The sequence below is a fragment of the Pleurodeles waltl genome, chromosome 6 (genome assembly GCF_031143425.1).
Source record: "Pleurodeles waltl isolate 20211129_DDA chromosome 6, aPleWal1.hap1.20221129, whole genome shotgun sequence".
NCBI lineage: Eukaryota > Metazoa > Chordata > Amphibia > Caudata > Salamandridae > Pleurodeles > Pleurodeles waltl.
The window spans coordinates 1,670,349,571-1,670,366,588 of NC_090445.1; the positions used below are offsets into that span (position 1 = coordinate 1,670,349,571).

Consider the following 17,018-nt stretch of genomic DNA (forward strand, 5'->3'; position numbering starts at 1 on the left):
GCCAGCTTCCTTCAGTGGCACTTCAAGTTTTACTCGTTGTTGTGTTTGAGTCAAATCCATGCCTGTCAGCAAAGCATGCTGGACACAGAGTTAAAACTGGAAGCCATACCAGATCTCTCTGATTAATATCAAGTTTAAAGTCCTTGGCGACACACTTCACCTAAGTCATAACCAACTTAAAAACATCCAGACCAAAGCAGCTTTATACTCTTTTGTCTATTAGACACAGTTACATGTGTTTAGTGCCTTGGCAGTGGGACACAGACTGAGCAAGGCCTTGGCTTAGTACTGGTAGTTAGAGAAAGCCTTTGATCGTATCTCACAGGATTACCTTTTTGCACTCTGGGCTACTTGGGCTTACTCTACAGTGGACTGGGTGGTGACCTCAGTGAAGTGGTGGACACAGTGGGTGCCAGACCTACGGATTGCGGATGGTGTACCCGAGCACAGAATACTATGGCCCTTTTTACATGGCATGATAGCTATGAAAAAGGAGTGCAGTATTCCTTCTTCTGGGCAGAAGGCTTGTTCTCTAGTCTATTTTCTCTATATTGAGACCAGAGATACCCCCAGATTGACAGGGTAGAGTTTCATGGTGCGGGGATTCCTAATCACTCTCCCTAATGATAGCACTTGAGACATAGGGACTAAAAATACAGAAATGTAATGGTTGAGTGGGAACGAAGGTCCTAAAAAGCGGTGACCTAATATCCGAGGCTACTGCCCTCTATTAGTGAATTTGGCACTCTGTGCTTTTCAGCAAAGTAAAGTAGTGAGTCTGCACGTGGTGTACTACTCCTGCGAATGGGTACAAATTTACTATTTTTGGGAATTCACAAACATTCCTAATAGTAAGCCTGGAAAGCTGCTGCGCAGGCACATATTTCAGGCGTAATGTTGGGAAAATCTTGACATGTTCCCCGGGTTCTCAACAATTACGGACAGAGGAAATGCGGCTCAGTGTGCAAATGCACATTTGTTTTATTGCATTTTTCTTTTTTCACTAGGAAAACATTTATCCCTTTAGAGAAACACTTTTTTCTCCAATGCGTCCAAGTTGGGAGTGATCTCTTTTCTCTCTGAAATGGCAGTTAACCCAGCCTTTTGCTGGAGTAAACCTGCCACCATTTCCAATATGGGTAAAGTGTCAAATTGGAATTTTCGAAGGGACACAAACCCACAACTTTGTGGTCATTCAGTCTTACTAGACAAACCACACCTTCTTTCACTTCTTGCATGGGAATTACTATAGCCTTGTAGCTCGCTGTAGTGAGCTATACCGGCCGGTATGAGCAGGACTTTAATGCGGGTATAACCAAGCTAAGTAGGGCCATAAGGCTATTAATACATTCCGCCACTAGAGAGCAGAATGTTCTAATAAATAACACGAAGGCCTTACGGGGCCCGAGGAGACTGAAATCCTCGGGCTTCGTGAGACCTTTGTTCACAGCAGCAGTTGTGAAAAATACACATTGGAATGTTGGAGCTCCAGGCTTTTACCAGCCATTAGAAGCCCATAGCACTGCCTTGTTTTCAATGGAGCTCCCAACATTCCAGTTTTTCTAATAATGTATAATTCTATGCACTGAGAGTGTTACACACTAGTAAAACTATGTTCGATGGCATCTGTCGCTGTAGATACGCATGTTCTGCAATAGCTCGCCATCTGGTGTTGGGCCGGAGTGTTACAAGTTGTTTTTCTTCGAAGAAGTCTTTCGAGTCACGGGACCGAGTGACTCCTCCTTGTGTCTCCATTGCGCATGGGCGTCGACTCCATCTTCGATTGTTTTTTTTCCGCCATCGGGTTCGGACGTGTTCCTGTCGCTCCGAGTTTCGGAACGGAAAATTAGCTAATTTCGGAAGATTTTCGTCGGTATTGTTGCGTTCGGGATCGGCGTACTTAGATTCCACACCGCATCGAAGATCGAAGAGCTCCGGTGCCCTTCGGGGTAGTTTTTCGATCCTCCGTCGGGGCCTGGTCGGCCCGACCGCGTGCTGAAGAACGCCGATGGAACGGACCCCGTTCCGTTTCTGCCCCAAATGCCACAATAAATACCCCTACACAGACCAACACTTGGTCTGCAACCTGTGCCTGTCACCTGAGCACAGCGAAGACACCTGCGAGGCCTGTCGTGCGTTCCGGTCCCGAAAAACACTCCGAGACCGTCGAGCCAGAAGACTTCAGATGGCGTCCGCACCGACAGCCCAACGGGAGTTCGAGGAACAGGAAGAGGAAGGTACCTTCTCGATCCAAGACTCAGACTCCGAAGGATTCGACGATACACAAACCGTGAGTAAGACGTCGAAATCCACTCAGAAGAACATTTACAAGGCCCAGGGGACGCCACTGCCACCAGGCCATGGCTCGACCCATAAATTCAGTGACCGACCGTCGGCACCGAAAAAGGCCCAAACAGTGCCGAGATCGTCCGACTCCGGTCGAGACACCGGCACGCAGCCTTCTCGGGACCGAGAAAGTGCTGGAGACAAGCCTCGACACCGAGATGCCGGTGTGGACACGGCTCGACGCCGAGACAGCGGCACCGAAACAGATCGACGCCGAGAGGTTTCGGCCCCGAAAAAGAAAAAAGTCACCTCGGAGCCGAAAAAACACGCTGTAGGAAGTTGGCTCTGTATGTGCTATTTCAAAGTAAGGAATAGCATGCACAGAGTCCAAGGGTTCCCCTTAGAGGTAAAATAGTGGTAAAAAGAGATAATACTAATGCTCTATTTTGTGGTAGTGTGGTCGAGCAGTAGGCTTATCCAAGGAGTAGTGTTAAGCATTTGTTGTACATACACATAGACAATAAATGAGGTACACACACTCAGAGACAAATCCAGCCAATAGGTTTTTATATAGAAAAATATCTTTTCTTAGTTTATTTTAGGAACCACAGGTTCAAATTCTACATGTAATATCTCATTCGAAAGGTATTGCAGGTAAGTACTTTAGGAACTTCAAATCATCAAAATTGCATGTATACTTTTCAAGTTATTCGCAAATAGCTGTTTTAAAAGTGGACACTTAGTGCAATTTTCACAGTTCCTAGGGGAGGTAAGTATTTGTTAGGTTAACCAGGTAAGTAAGACACTTACAGGGCTTAGTTCTTGGTCCAAGGTAGCCCACCGTTGGGGGTTCAGAGCAACCCCAAAGTCACCACACCAGCAGCTCAGGGCCGGTCAGGTGCAGAGTTCAAAGTGGTGCCCAAAACACATAGGCTAGAATGGAGAGAAGGGGGTGCCCCGGTTCCGGTCTGCTTGCAGGTAAGTACCCGCGTTTTCGGAGGGCAGACCAGGGGGGTTTTGTAGGGCACCGGGGGGGACACAAGTCCACACAGAAATTTCACCCTCAGCAGCGCGGGGGCGGCCGGGTGCAGTGTAGGAACAGGCGTCGGGTTTGCAATGTTAGTCTATGAGAGATCTCGGGATCTCTTCAGCGCTGCAGGCAGGCAAGGGGGGGATTCCTCGGGGAAACCTCCACTTGGGCAAGGGAGAGGGACTCCTGGGGGTCACTTCTCCAGTGAAAGTCCGGTCCTTCAGGTCCTGGGGGCTGCGGGTGCAGGGTCTCTCCCAGGCGTCGGGACTTTAGGTTCAAAGAGTCGCGGTCAGGGGAAGCCTCGGGATTCCCTCTGCAGGCGGCGCTGTGGGGGCTCAGGGGGGACAGGTTTTGGTACTCACAGTATCAGAGTAGTCCTGGGGTCCCTCCTGAGGTGTCGGTTCTCCACCAGCCGAGTCGGGGTCGCCGGGTGCAGTGTTGCAAGTCTCACGCTTCTTGCGGGGAGCTTGCAGGGTTCTTTAAAGCTGCTGGAAACAAAGTTGCAGCTTTTCTTGGAGCAGGTCCGCTGTCCTCGGGAGTTTCTTGTCTTTTCGAAGCAGGGGCAGTCCTCAGAGGATGTCGAGGTCGCTGGTCCCTTTGGAAGGCGTCGCTGGAGCAGGATCTTTGGAAGGCAGGAGACAGGCCGGTGAGTTTCTGGAGCCAAGGCAGTTGTCGTCTTCTGGTCTTCCGCTGCAGGGGTTTTCAGCTAGGCAGTCCTTCTTCTTGTAGTTGCAGGAATCTAATTTTCTAGGGTTCAGGGCAGCCCTTAAATACTAAATTTAAGGGCGTGTTTAGGTCTGGGGGGTTAGTAGCCAATGGCTACTAGCCCTGAGGGTGGGTACACCCTCTTTGTGCCTCCTCCCAAGGGGAGGGGGTCACAATCCTAACCCTATTGGGGGAATCCTCCATCTGCAAGATGGAGGATTTCTAAAAGTTAGAGTCACCTCAGCTCAGGACACCTTAGGGGCTGTCCTGACTGGCCAGTGACTCCTCCTTGTTATTCTCATTATTTTCTCCGGCCTTGCCGCCAAAAGTGGGGCCTGGCCGGAGGGGGCGGGCAACTCCACTAGCTGGAGTGTCCTGCTGGGTTGGCACAAAGGAGGTGAGCCTTTGAGGCTCACCGCCAGGTGTGACAATTCCTGCCTGGGAGAGGTGTTAGCATCTCCACCCAGTGCAGGCTTTGTTACTGGCCTCAGAGTGACAAAGGCACTCTCCCCATGGGGCCAGCAACATGTCTCGGTTTGTGGCAGGCTGCTAAAACTAGTCAGCCTACACAGATAGTCGGTTAAGTTTCAGGGGGCACCTCTAAGGTGCCCTCTGGGGTGTATTTTACAATAAAATGTACACTGGCATCAGTGTGCATTTATTGTGCTGAGAAGTTTGATACCAAACTTCCCAGTTTTCAGTGTAGCCATTATGGTGCTGTGGAGTTCGTGTTTGACAGACTCCCAGACCATATACTCTTATGGCTACCCTGCACTTACAATGTCTAAGGTTTTGTTTAGACACTGTAGGGGTACCATGCCCATGCACTGGTACCCTCACCTATGGTATAGTGCACCCTGCCTTAGGGCTGTAAGGCCTGCTAGAGGGGTGTCTTACCTATATTGCATAGGCAGTGAGAGGCTGGCATGGCACCCTGAGGGGAGTGCCATGTCGACTTACTCGTTTTGTCCTCACTAGCACACACAAGCTGGCAAGCAGTGTGTCTGTGCTGAGTGAGAGGTCTCCAGGGTGGCATAAGACATGCTGCAGCCCTTAGAGACCTTCCTTGGCATCAGGGCCCTTGGTACTAGAAGTACCAGTTACAAGGGACTTATCTGGATGCCAGGGTCTGCCAATTGTGGATACAAAAGTACAGATTAGGGAAAGAACACTGGTGCTGGGGCCTGGTTAGCAGGCCTCAGCACACTTTCAATTGTAAACATAGCATCAGCAAAGGCAAAAAGTCAGGGGGCAACCATGCCAAGGAGGCATTTCCTTACACAACCCCCCCCCAAACGAAAGAGGATGAGACTAACCTTTCCCAAGAGAGTCTTCATTTTCTAAGTGGAAGAACCTGGAAAGGCCATCTGCATTGGCATGGGCAGTCCCAGGTCTGTGTTCCACTATAAAGTCCATTCCCTGTAGGGAGATGGACCACCTCAACAGTTTAGGATTTTCACCTTTCATTTGCATCAGCCATTTGAGAGGTCTGTGGTCAGTTTGAACTAGGAAGTGAGTCCCAAAGAGGTATGGTCTCAGCTTCTTCAGGGACCAAACCACAGCAAAGGCCTCCCTCTCAATGGCACTCCAACGCTGCTCCCTGGGGAGTAACCTCCTGCTAATGAAAGCAACAGGCTGGTCAAGGCCATCATCATTTGTTTGGGACAAAACTGCCCCTATCCCATGTTCAGAGGCATCAGTCTGCACAATGAACTGCCTAGAATAATCTGGAGCTTTGAGAACTGGTGCTGAGCACATTGCCTGTTTCAGGGTGTCAAAGGCCTGTTGGCATTCCACAGTCCAGTTTACTTTCTTGGGCATTTTCTTGGAGGTGAGTTCAGTGAGGGCTGTCACAATGGATCCATATCCCTTCACAAACCTCCTGTAATACCCAGTCAAGCCAAGGAATGCCCTGACTTGAGTCTGGGTTTTTGGAGCTACCCAGTCCAGAATAGTCTGGATCTTGGGTTGGAGTGGCTGAACTTGGCCTCCACCTACAAGGTGGCCCAAGTAAACCACAGTTCCCTGCCCTATCTGGCATTTGGATGCCTTGATAGAGAGGCCTGCAGATTGCAGAGCCTTCAAAACCTTCCTCAGGTGGACCAGGTGATCCTGCCAGGTGGAGCTAAAGACAGCAATATCATCAAGATAAGCTGTGCTAAAGGACTCCAAGCCAGCAAGGACTTGATTCACCAACCTTTGGAAGGTGGCAGGGGCATTCTTTAAACCAAAGGGCATAACAGTAAACTGATAATGCCCATCAGGTGTGGAGAATGCTGTTTTCTCTTTTGCTCCAGGTGCCATTTTTATTTGCCAGTACCCTGCTGTCAAGTCAAAGGTACTTAGGAATTTGGCAGCACCTAATTTGTCTATGAGCTCATCAGCTCTTGGAATTGGATGAGCATCTGTCTTGGTGACAGAATTGAGCCCTCTGTAGTCCACACAAAACCTCATCTCTTTCTTTCCATCTTTGGTGTGAGGTTTGGGGACCAAGACCACTGGGCTAGCCCAGGGGCTGTCAGAGCGCTCAATCACTCCCAATTCCAGCATCTTGTGGACTTCCACCTTGATGCTTTCCTTAACATGGTCAGACTGTCTAAAGATTTTGTTCTTGACAGGCATGCTGTCTCCTGTGTCCACATCATGGGTACACAGGTGTGTCTGACCAGGGGTTAAGGAGAAGAGTTCAGGAAACTGTTGTAGGACTCTCCTACAATCAGCTTGCTGTTGGCCAGAGAGGGTGTCTGAGTAGATCACTCCATCTACTGTGCCATCTTTTGGGTCTGATGACAGAAGATCAGGGAGAGGTTCACTCTCTGCCTCCTGATCCTCATCTGTTACCATCAACAGATTCACATCAGCCCTGTCATGGAAGAGCTTAAGGCGGTTCACATGGATCACCCTCTTGGGGCTCCTGCTTGTGCCCAGGTCCACCAGGTAGGTGACCTGACTCTTCCTTTCTAGTACTGGGTAAGGGCCACTCCATTTGTCCTGGAGTGCCCTGGGAGCCACAGGCTCCAGAACCCAGACTTTCTGCCCTGGTTGGAACTCAACCAGTGCAGCCTTTTGGTCATACCAAAACTTCTGGAGCTGTTGGCTGGCCTCAAGGTTTTTGGTTGCCTTTTCCATGTACTCTGCCATTCTAGAGCGAAGGCCAAGTACATAGTCCACTATGTCCTGTTTAGGCTCATGGAGAGGTCTCTCCCAGCCTTCTTTAACAAGGGCAAGTGGTCCCCTTACAGGATGACCAAACAGAAGTTCAAAGGGTGAGAATCCTACTCCCTTCTGTGGCACCTCTCTGTAAGCGAAAAGCAGACATGGCAAGAGGACATCCCATCTCCTTTTGAGTTTTTCTGGGAGCCCCATGATCATGCCTTTTAATGTCTTGTTGAATCTCTCAACCAAGCCATTAGTTTGTGGATGGTATGGGGTAGTGAATTTATAAGTCACTCCACACTCATTCCACATGTGCTTTAGGTATGCTGACATGAAGTTGGTACCTCTGTCAGACACCACCTCCTTAGGGAAACCCACTCTGGTAAAGATACCAATGAGGGCCTTGGCTACTGCAGGGGCAGTAGTCGACCTAAGGGGAATAGCGTCAGGATACCTGGTAGCATGATCCACTACTACCAGGATATACATATTTCCTGAGGCTGTGGGAGGTTCTACTGGACCAACTATGTCCACACCCACTCTTTCAAAGGGAACCCCCACCACTGGAAGTGGAATGAGGGGGGCCTTTGGATGTCCACCTGTCTTACCACTGGCTTGACAGGTGGGGCAGGAGAGGCAAAACTCCTTAACCATGTTGGACATATTGGGCCAGTAGAAGTGGTTGACTAACCTCTCCCACGTCTTGGTTTGTCCCAAATGTCCAGCAAGGGGAATGTCATGGGCCAATGTTAGGATGAACTCTCTGAACAGCTGAGGCACTACCACTCTCCTAGTGGCACCAGGTTTGGGGTCTCTGGCCTCAGTGTACAGGAGTCCATCTTCCCAATAGACCCTATGGGTTCCAGTTTTCTTGCCCTTGGACTCTTCAGCAGCTTGCTGCCTAAGGCCTTCAAGAGAGGGACAGGTTTCTTGTCCCTTACACAGCTCCTCCCTTGAGGGTCCCCCTGGGCCCAAGAGCTCAACCTGATAAGGTTCAAGCTCCAAAGGCTCAGTTCCCTCAGAGGGCAGAACTTCTTCCTGAGAAGAGAGGTTCCCTTTCTTTTGCTGTGTTGCAGTTGGTTTCCCAACTGACTTTCCTGTTCTCTTGGTAGGCTGGGCCATTTTTCCAGACTCCAGCTCTACTTTTTCACCCTGTGCCTTGCATTGTGCTCTTGTTTTCACACACACCAGTTCAGGGATACCCAGCATTGCTGCATGGGTTTTTAGTTCTACCTCAGCCCATGCTGAGGACTCCAGGTCATTTCCAAGCAGACAGTCCACTGGGATATTTGAGGAGACCACCACCTGTTTCAGGCCATTGACCCCTCCCCATTCTAAAGTAACCATTGCCATGGGATGTACTTTTCTCTGATTGTCAGCGTTGGTGACTGTGTAAGTTTTTCCAGTCAGGTATTGGCCAGGGGAAACCAGTTTCTCTGTCACCATGGTGACACTGGCACCTGTATCCCTCAGGCCCTCTATTCTAGTCCCATTAATTAAGAGTTGCTGTCTGTATTTTTGCATGTTAGGCGGCCAGACAGCTAGTGTGGCTAAATCCACCCCACCCTCAGAAACTAGAGTAGCTTCAGTGTGGACCCTGATTTGCTCTGGGCACACTGTTGATCCCACTTGGAGACTAGCCATACCAGTGTTACCTGGATGGGAGTTTGGAGTGGAATCTTTCTTGGGACAGGCCTTGTCTCCAGTTTGGTGTCCATGCTGTTTACAGCTATGACACCAGGCCTTTTTGGGATCAAAGTTTTTACCCTTGTACCCATTGTTTTGTGAAGAGGCTCTGGGCCCACCCTCCTGTGCAGGTTTTTGGGGGCCTGTAGAAGACTCTTTACTATTTTTAGTTTTGGTTGTCTCATCACCCTTCCCCTGGGGAGTCTTTGTGACCCCTTTCTTTTGGTCACCCCCTGTTGAAGTCTTGGACACCCTTGTCTTGACCCAATGGTCCGCCTTCTTTCCCAATTCTTGGGGAGAAATTGGTCCTAGGTCTACCAGATGCTGATGCAGTTTATCATTGAAACAATTACTTAACAGGTGTTCTTTCACAAATAAATTGTACAGCCCATCATAATTATTTACACCACTGCCTTGAATCCAACCATCTAGTGTTTTCACTGAGTAGTCTACAAAGTCAACCCAGGTCTGGCTCGAGGATTTTTGAGCCCCCCTGAATCTAATCCTATACTCCTCAGTGGAGAATCCAAAGCCCTCAATCAGGGTACCCTTCATGAGGTCATAAGATTCTGCATCTTGTCCAGAGAGTGTGAGGAGTCTATCCCTACACTTTCCTGTGAACATTTCCCAAAGGAGAGCACCCCAGTGAGATCTGTTCACTTTTCTGGTTACACAAGCCCTCTCAAAAGCTGTGAACCATTTGGTGATGTCATCACCATCTTCATATTTAGTTACAATCCCTTTAGGGATTTTCAACATGTCAGGAGAATCTCTGACCCTATTTATGTTGCTGCCACCATTGATGGGTCCTAGGCCCATCTCTTGTCTTTCCCTCTCTATGGCTAGGATCTGTCTTTCCAAAGCCAATCTTTTGGCCATCCTGGCTAACTGGATGTCCTCTTCACTGGGGCTATCCTCAGTGATTTCAGAGGTGTTGGTCTCTCCTGTGAGGGAACCAGCATCTCTGACTATTATTTTTGGAGTCAGGGTTTGAGGGACCCTGTTCTCCCTAGATAGGACTGGTAGGGGGGAATTGTCCTCCAAGTCACTATCCTCTTCCTCTGAGTTGCCACCCTCAGAGGGGTTGGCCTTTTCAAACTCTGCCAAAAGCTCCTGGAGCTGTATTTTGGTAGGTTTGGGGCCCATTGTTATTTTCTTTATTTTACAGAGTGACCTTAGCTCCCTCATCTTAAGATGGAGGTAAGGTGTGGTGTCGAGTTCCACCACAGTCACATCTGTGCTAGACATTTTGCTTCTAAAAGTTGGAATACTTTTTAAGAATCTACAACTGGTTCTAGAATCTAATTCAAACTTTTACAAACTTTTAAACTCTAAAAGAAATGCTAAACAGGATCTAACACAAGGCCCTAGCAGGTCTTTTAAGAATTTAGAAAACTTTTCAAATTGCAAAAATCAATTTCTAATGACAATTTTGGAATTTGTCGTGTGATCAGGTATTGGCTGAGTAGTCCAGCAAATGCAAAGTCTTGTACCCCACCGCTGATCCACCAATGTAGGAAGTTGGCTCTGTATGTGCTATTTCAAAGTAAGGAATAGCATGCACAGAGTCCAAGGGTTCCCCTTAGAGGTAAAATAGTGGTAAAAAGAGATAATACTAATGCTCTATTTTGTGGTAGTGTGGTCGAGCAGTAGGCTTATCCAAGGAGTAGTGTTAAGCATTTGTTGTACATACACATAGACAATAAATGAGGTACACACACTCAGAGACAAATCCAGCCAATAGGTTTTTATATAGAAAAATATCTTTTCTTAGTTTATTTTAGGAACCACAGGTTCAAATTCTACATGTAATATCTCATTCGAAAGGTATTGCAGGTAAGTACTTTAGGAACTTCAAATCATCAAAATTGCATGTATACTTTTCAAGTTATTCGCAAATAGCTGTTTTAAAAGTGGACACTTAGTGCAATTTTCACAGTTCCTAGGGGAGGTAAGTATTTGTTAGGTTAACCAGGTAAGTAAGACACTTACAGGGCTTAGTTCTTGGTCCAAGGTAGCCCACCGTTGGGGGTTCAGAGCAACCCCAAAGTCACCACACCAGCAGCTCAGGGCCGGTCAGGTGCAGAGTTCAAAGTGGTGCCCAAAACACATAGGCTAGAATGGAGAGAAGGGGGTGCCCCGGTTCCGGTCTGCTTGCAGGTAAGTACCCGCGTTTTCGGAGGGCAGACCAGGGGGGTTTTGTAGGGCACCGGGGGGGACACAAGTCCACACAGAAATTTCACCCTCAGCAGCGCGGGGGCGGCCGGGTGCAGTGTAGGAACAGGCGTCGGGTTCGCAATGTTAGTCTATGAGAGATCTCGGGATCTCTTCAGCGCTGCAGGCAGGCAAGGGGGGGATTCCTCGGGGAAACCTCCACTTGGGCAAGGGAGAGGGACTCCTGGGGGTCACTTCTCCAGTGAAAGTCCGGTCCTTCAGGTCCTGGGGGCTGCGGGTGCAGGGTCTCTCCCAGGCGTCGGGACTTTAGGTTCAAAGAGTCGCGGTCAGGGGAAGCCTCGGGATTCCCTCTGCAGGCGGCGCTGTGGGGGCTCAGGGGGGACAGGTTTTGGTACTCACAGTATCAGAGTAGTCCTGGGGTCCCTCCTGAGGTGTCGGTTCTCCACCAGCCGAGTCGGGGTCGCCGGGTGCAGTGTTGCAAGTCTCACGCTTCTTGCGGGGAGCTTGCAGGGTTCTTTAAAGCTGCTGGAAACAAAGTTGCAGCTTTTCTTGGAGCAGGTCCGCTGTCCTCGGGAGTTTCTTGTCTTTTCGAAGCAGGGGCAGTCCTCAGAGGATGTCGAGGTCGCTGGTCCCTTTGGAAGGCGTCGCTGGAGCAGGATCTTTGGAAGGCAGGAGACAGGCCGGTGAGTTTCTGGAGCCAAGGCAGTTGTCGTCTTCTGGTCTTCCGCTGCAGGGGTTTTCAGCTAGGCAGTCCTTCTTCTTGTAGTTGCAGGAATCTAATTTTCTAGGGTTCAGGGCAGCCCTTAAATACTAAATTTAAGGGCGTGTTTAGGTCTGGGGGGTTAGTAGCCAATGGCTACTAGCCCTGAGGGTGGGTACACCCTCTTTGTGCCTCCTCCCAAGGGGAGGGGGTCACAATCCTAACCCTATTGGGGGAATCCTCCATCTGCAAGATGGAGGATTTCTAAAAGTTAGTCACCTCAGCTCAGGACACCTTAGGGGCTGTCCTGACTGGCCAGTGACTCCTCCTTGTTATTCTCATTATTTTCTCCGGCCTTGCCGCCAAAAGTGGGGCCTGGCCGGAGGGGGCGGGCAACTCCACTAGCTGGAGTGTCCTGCTGGGTTGGCACAAAGGAGGTGAGCCTTTGAGGCTCACCGCCAGGTGTGACAATTCCTGCCTGGGAGAGGTGTTAGCATCTCCACCCAGTGCAGGCTTTGTTACTGGCCTCAGAGTGACAAAGGCACTCTCCCCATGGGGCCAGCAACATGTCTCGGTTTGTGGCAGGCTGCTAAAACTAGTCAGCCTACACAGATAGTCGGTTAAGTTTCAGGGGGCACCTCTAAGGTGCCCTCTGGGGTGTATTTTACAATAAAATGTACACTGGCATCAGTGTGCATTTATTGTGCTGAGAAGTTTGATACCAAACTTCCCAGTTTTCAGTGTAGCCATTATGGTGCTGTGGAGTTCGTGTTTGACAGACTCCCAGACCATATACTCTTATGGCTACCCTGCACTTACAATGTCTAAGGTTTTGTTTAGACACTGTAGGGGTACCATGCCCATGCACTGGTACCCTCACCTATGGTATAGTGCACCCTGCCTTAGGGCTGTAAGGCCTGCTAGAGGGGTGTCTTACCTATACTGCATAGGCAGTGAGAGGCTGGCATGGCACCCTGAGGGGAGTGCCATGTCGACTTACTCGTTTTGTCCTCACTAGCACACACAAGCTGGCAAGCAGTGTGTCTGTGCTGAGTGAGAGGTCTCCAGGGTGGCATAAGACATGCTGCAGCCCTTAGAGACCTTCCTTGGCATCAGGGCCCTTGGTACTAGAAGTACCAGTTACAAGGGACTTATCTGGATGCCAGGGTCTGCCAATTGTGGATACAAAAGTACAGATTAGGGAAAGAACACTGGTGCTGGGGCCTGGTTAGCAGGCCTCAGCACACTTTCAATTGTAAACATAGCATCAGCAAAGGCAAAAAGTCAGGGGGCAACCATGCCAAGGAGGCATTTCCTTACACACGCAGACAGGGTTTCGATGCCGAAACAAACTGCAAGCGACCCAGCTTCAGGCTCTTATACAGAAGAGCACTCTCTAACCTCCCAAATGCAGAAGCATAGGTTTGAGGAAGAGCTACAAGCAACTGATGTGGACCATACGCAAAAGCGTATCTTCATACAGCAGGGGACAGGAAAAATAAGCACCCTTCCCCCCATTAGGAGAAAGAGAAGGTTGGAGTTCCAGACAGAACAGACACCACAACCAAAAGTGGTGAAAAGAGTTACCCCACCACCCTCTCCTCCGCCCGTGATTAACGTCTCACCAGCACAAACTCCATCACACTCCCCAGCTCACACCACCATGAGCCAGGGTGACCAAGATCAGGACGCATGGGACCTATACGACGCCCCAGTGTCAGATAACAGTCCGGAGGCATACCCTACAAAGCCATCTCCACCAGAAGACAGCACCGCGTATTCTCAAGTGGTGGCTAGAGCAGCACAATTTCACAACGTAAGCCTCCACTCAGAACAGGTCGAGGATGATTTCTTATTCAACACACTCTCCTCCACCCACAGCTCATACCAAAGCCTGCCTATGCTCCCTGGTATGCTCCGGCACGCAAAAGACATCTTTAAGGAGCCGGTCAAAAGTAGGGCAATCACACCAAGGGTGGAAAAAAAGTATAAGGCGCCTCCTACAGACCCGGCTTTCATCACTACACAGCTGCCACCAGACTCTGTCGTTGTAGGAGCAGCTAGGAAAAGGGCCAACTCTCACACATCTGGAGATGCTCCACCCCCAGATAAAGAAAGCCGCAAGTTCGATGCAGCTGGTAAAAGAGTCGCAGCACAAGCTGCAAACCAGTGGCGCATCGCGAACTCCCAGGCACTACTTGCGCGCTATGACAGAGCCCACTGGGACGAGATGCAACATCTCATTGAACATCTGCCCAAGGACTTACAAAATAGGGCAAAACAAGTGGTTGAGGAGGGACAGACCATCTCCAACAACCAGATACGCTCCTCCATGGACGCTGCAGATACAGCTGCACGGACAATTAATACATCTGTAACTATCAGAAGGCATGCATGGCTCCGAACGTCTGGATTTAAACCAGAGATTCAACAAGCAGTTCTCAATATGCCTTTTAATGAAAAAGAACTGTTCGGTCCAGAAGTGGACACAGCGATTGAGAAACTCAAAAAAGATACGGACACTGCCAAAGCCATGGGCGCCCTCTACTCCCCGCAGAGCAGAGGGAATTACAGCACATTCCGTAAAACGCCCTTTCGAGGGGGGTTTCGGGGTCAAAGCACACAAGCCAGCACCTCACAAGCCACACCGTCCAGTTACCAGGGACAGTATAGAGGAGGTTTTCGGGGACAATATAGAGGAGGGCAATTCCCTAGAAATAGAGGAAGATTTCAAAGCCCCAAAGCCCCTACTACTAAACAGTGACTCACAGGTCACTCACCCCCTCCACACAACACCAGTGGGGGGAAGAATAGGTCATTATTACAAAGCATGGGAGGAAATCACTACAGACACTTGGGTTCTAGCAATTATCCAACATGGTTATTGCATAGAATTTCTACAATTCCCTCCAAACATACCACCAAAAGCACAAAATTTAACAACACACCATTCCAATCTCCTGGAGATAGAAGTGCAGGCACTATTGCAAAAGAATGCAATCGAATTAGTGCCAAACACACAAATAAACACAGGAGTTTACTCACTGTACTTTCTGATACCAAAGAAGGACAAAACACTGAGACCAATCCTAGACCTCAGAGTAGTGAACACTTTCATCAAATCAGACCACTTCCACATGGTCACACTACAAGAAGTATTGCCATTGCTAAAACTACACGACTACATGGCAACTTTAGACCTCAAGGATGCTTATTTCCATATACCAATACACCCATCGCACAGGAAATACCTAAGGTTTGTATTCAAAGGAATACATTACCAATTCAAGGTACTGCCTTTCGGATTAACAACCGCACCAAGAGTCTTTACCAAATGTCTAGCGGTAGTCGCTGCACACATAAGAAGGCAGCAAATACATGTGTTCCCATATTTGGACGACTGGCTAATCAAGGCCCATTCGTTCATACAGTGCTCAAATCACACAAATCAGATCATACAAACCCTCTTCAAACTCGGGTTCACCGTCAACTTTACAAAATCCAACATTCTGCCGCGCAAGGTACAACAATACCTAGGAGCCATAATAGACACATCAAAGGGAGTAGCCACTCCAAGTCCACAAAGAATTCTAAATTTCAACACCATCATACAACGCATGTATCCAACACAAAAGATACAGGCAAAGATGGTATTACAACTCCTAGGCATGATGTCATCATGCATAGCCATTGTCCCAAACGCAAGACTGCACATGAGGCCCTTACAACAATGCCTAGCATCACAGTGGTCTCAAGCACAGGGTCACCTTCTAGATCTGGTGTTAATAGACCGCCAAACTTACCTCTCGCTTCTGTGGTGGAACAACATAAATTTAAACAAGGGGCGGCCTTTCCAAGACCCAGTGCCACAATACGTAATAACAACAGATGCTTCCATGACAGGGTGGGGAGCACACCTCGATCAACACAGCATACAAGGACAATGGAACGTACATCAAACAAAACTGCATATCAATCACCTAGAACTTCTAGCAGTTTTTCAAGCACTAAAAGCTTTCCAACCAATAATAGTTCACAAATACATTCTCGTCAAAACAGACAACATGACAACAATGTATTATCTAAACAAGCAGGGGGGGACGCACTCCACGCAGTTAAGCCTGCTAGCACAAAAAATTTGGCATTGGGCAATTCACAACCAAATTCGCCTAATTGCACAGTTTATACCAGGGATCCAAAATCAACTCGCAGACAATCTCTCTCGAGATCACCAACAGGTCCACGAATGGGAAATTCACCCCCAAATTCTGAACACTTATTTCAAACTCTGGGGAACACCTCAGATAGACTTGTTTGCGACAAGGGAGAACGCAAAATGCCAAAACTTCGCATCCAGATACCCACACAAACAATCCCAAGGCAATGCCCTATGGATGAACTGGTCTGGGATGTTTGCTTACGCTTTTCCTCCTCTCCCTCTCCTTCCTTACCTGGTAAACAAACTCAGTCAAAGCAAACTCAAACTCATATTGATAGCACCAACTTGGGCAAGGCAGCCCTGGTACACAACGCTGCTAGACCTATCAGTGGTACCCTGCATCAAATTGCCCAACAGGCCAGATCTGTTGACACAGCACAACCAAAAGATCAGACACCCAGATCCAGCATCGCTGAATCTAGCAATCTGGCTCCTGAAATCCTAGAATTCGGGCACTTACAACTTACCCAAGAATGTATGGAAGTCATAAAACAAGCCAGAAGGCCATCCACCAGGCACTGCTATGCAAGTAAATGGAAGAGGTTTGTTTGCTACTGCCATATTAATCAAATACAACCATTACACACAACTCCAGAACATGTAGTGGGTTACTTGCTTCACTTACAAAAATCTAACCTAGCTTTCTCTTCCATTAAAATTCACCTTGCAGCAATATCTGCATACCTGCAGACTACCTATTCAACTTCCCTATATAAGATACCAGTCATTAAAGCATTCATGGAGGGCCTTAGGAGAATTATACCACCAAGAACACTACCTGTTCCTTCATGGAACCTAAATGTTGTCCTAACTAGACTTATGGGTCCACCTTTTGAACCCATGCACTCCTGTGACATACAGTTCCTAACCTGGAAGGTGGCATTTCTCATCGCCATTACTTCCCTAAGAAGAGTAAGCGAGATTCAGGCGTTTACAATACAGGAACCTTTTATACAACTACACAAAAATAAAGTCGTCCTAAGGACCAATCCTAAATTTTTGCCAAAGGTTATTTCACCGTTCCATCTAAATCAAACAGTGGAACTTCCAGTGTCCTTTCC

The 17,018-nt window shown here is 48.6% G+C and overlaps 1 protein-coding gene across 3 annotated transcripts in view; it reads left to right on the plus strand.

Moving 5' to 3' along the window:
* CNTRL (centriolin) overlaps nt 1-17,018 on the plus strand; it is a 579,099-nt gene that overhangs the window by 134,304 nt on the left and 427,777 nt on the right. The window lies entirely within an intron of this gene.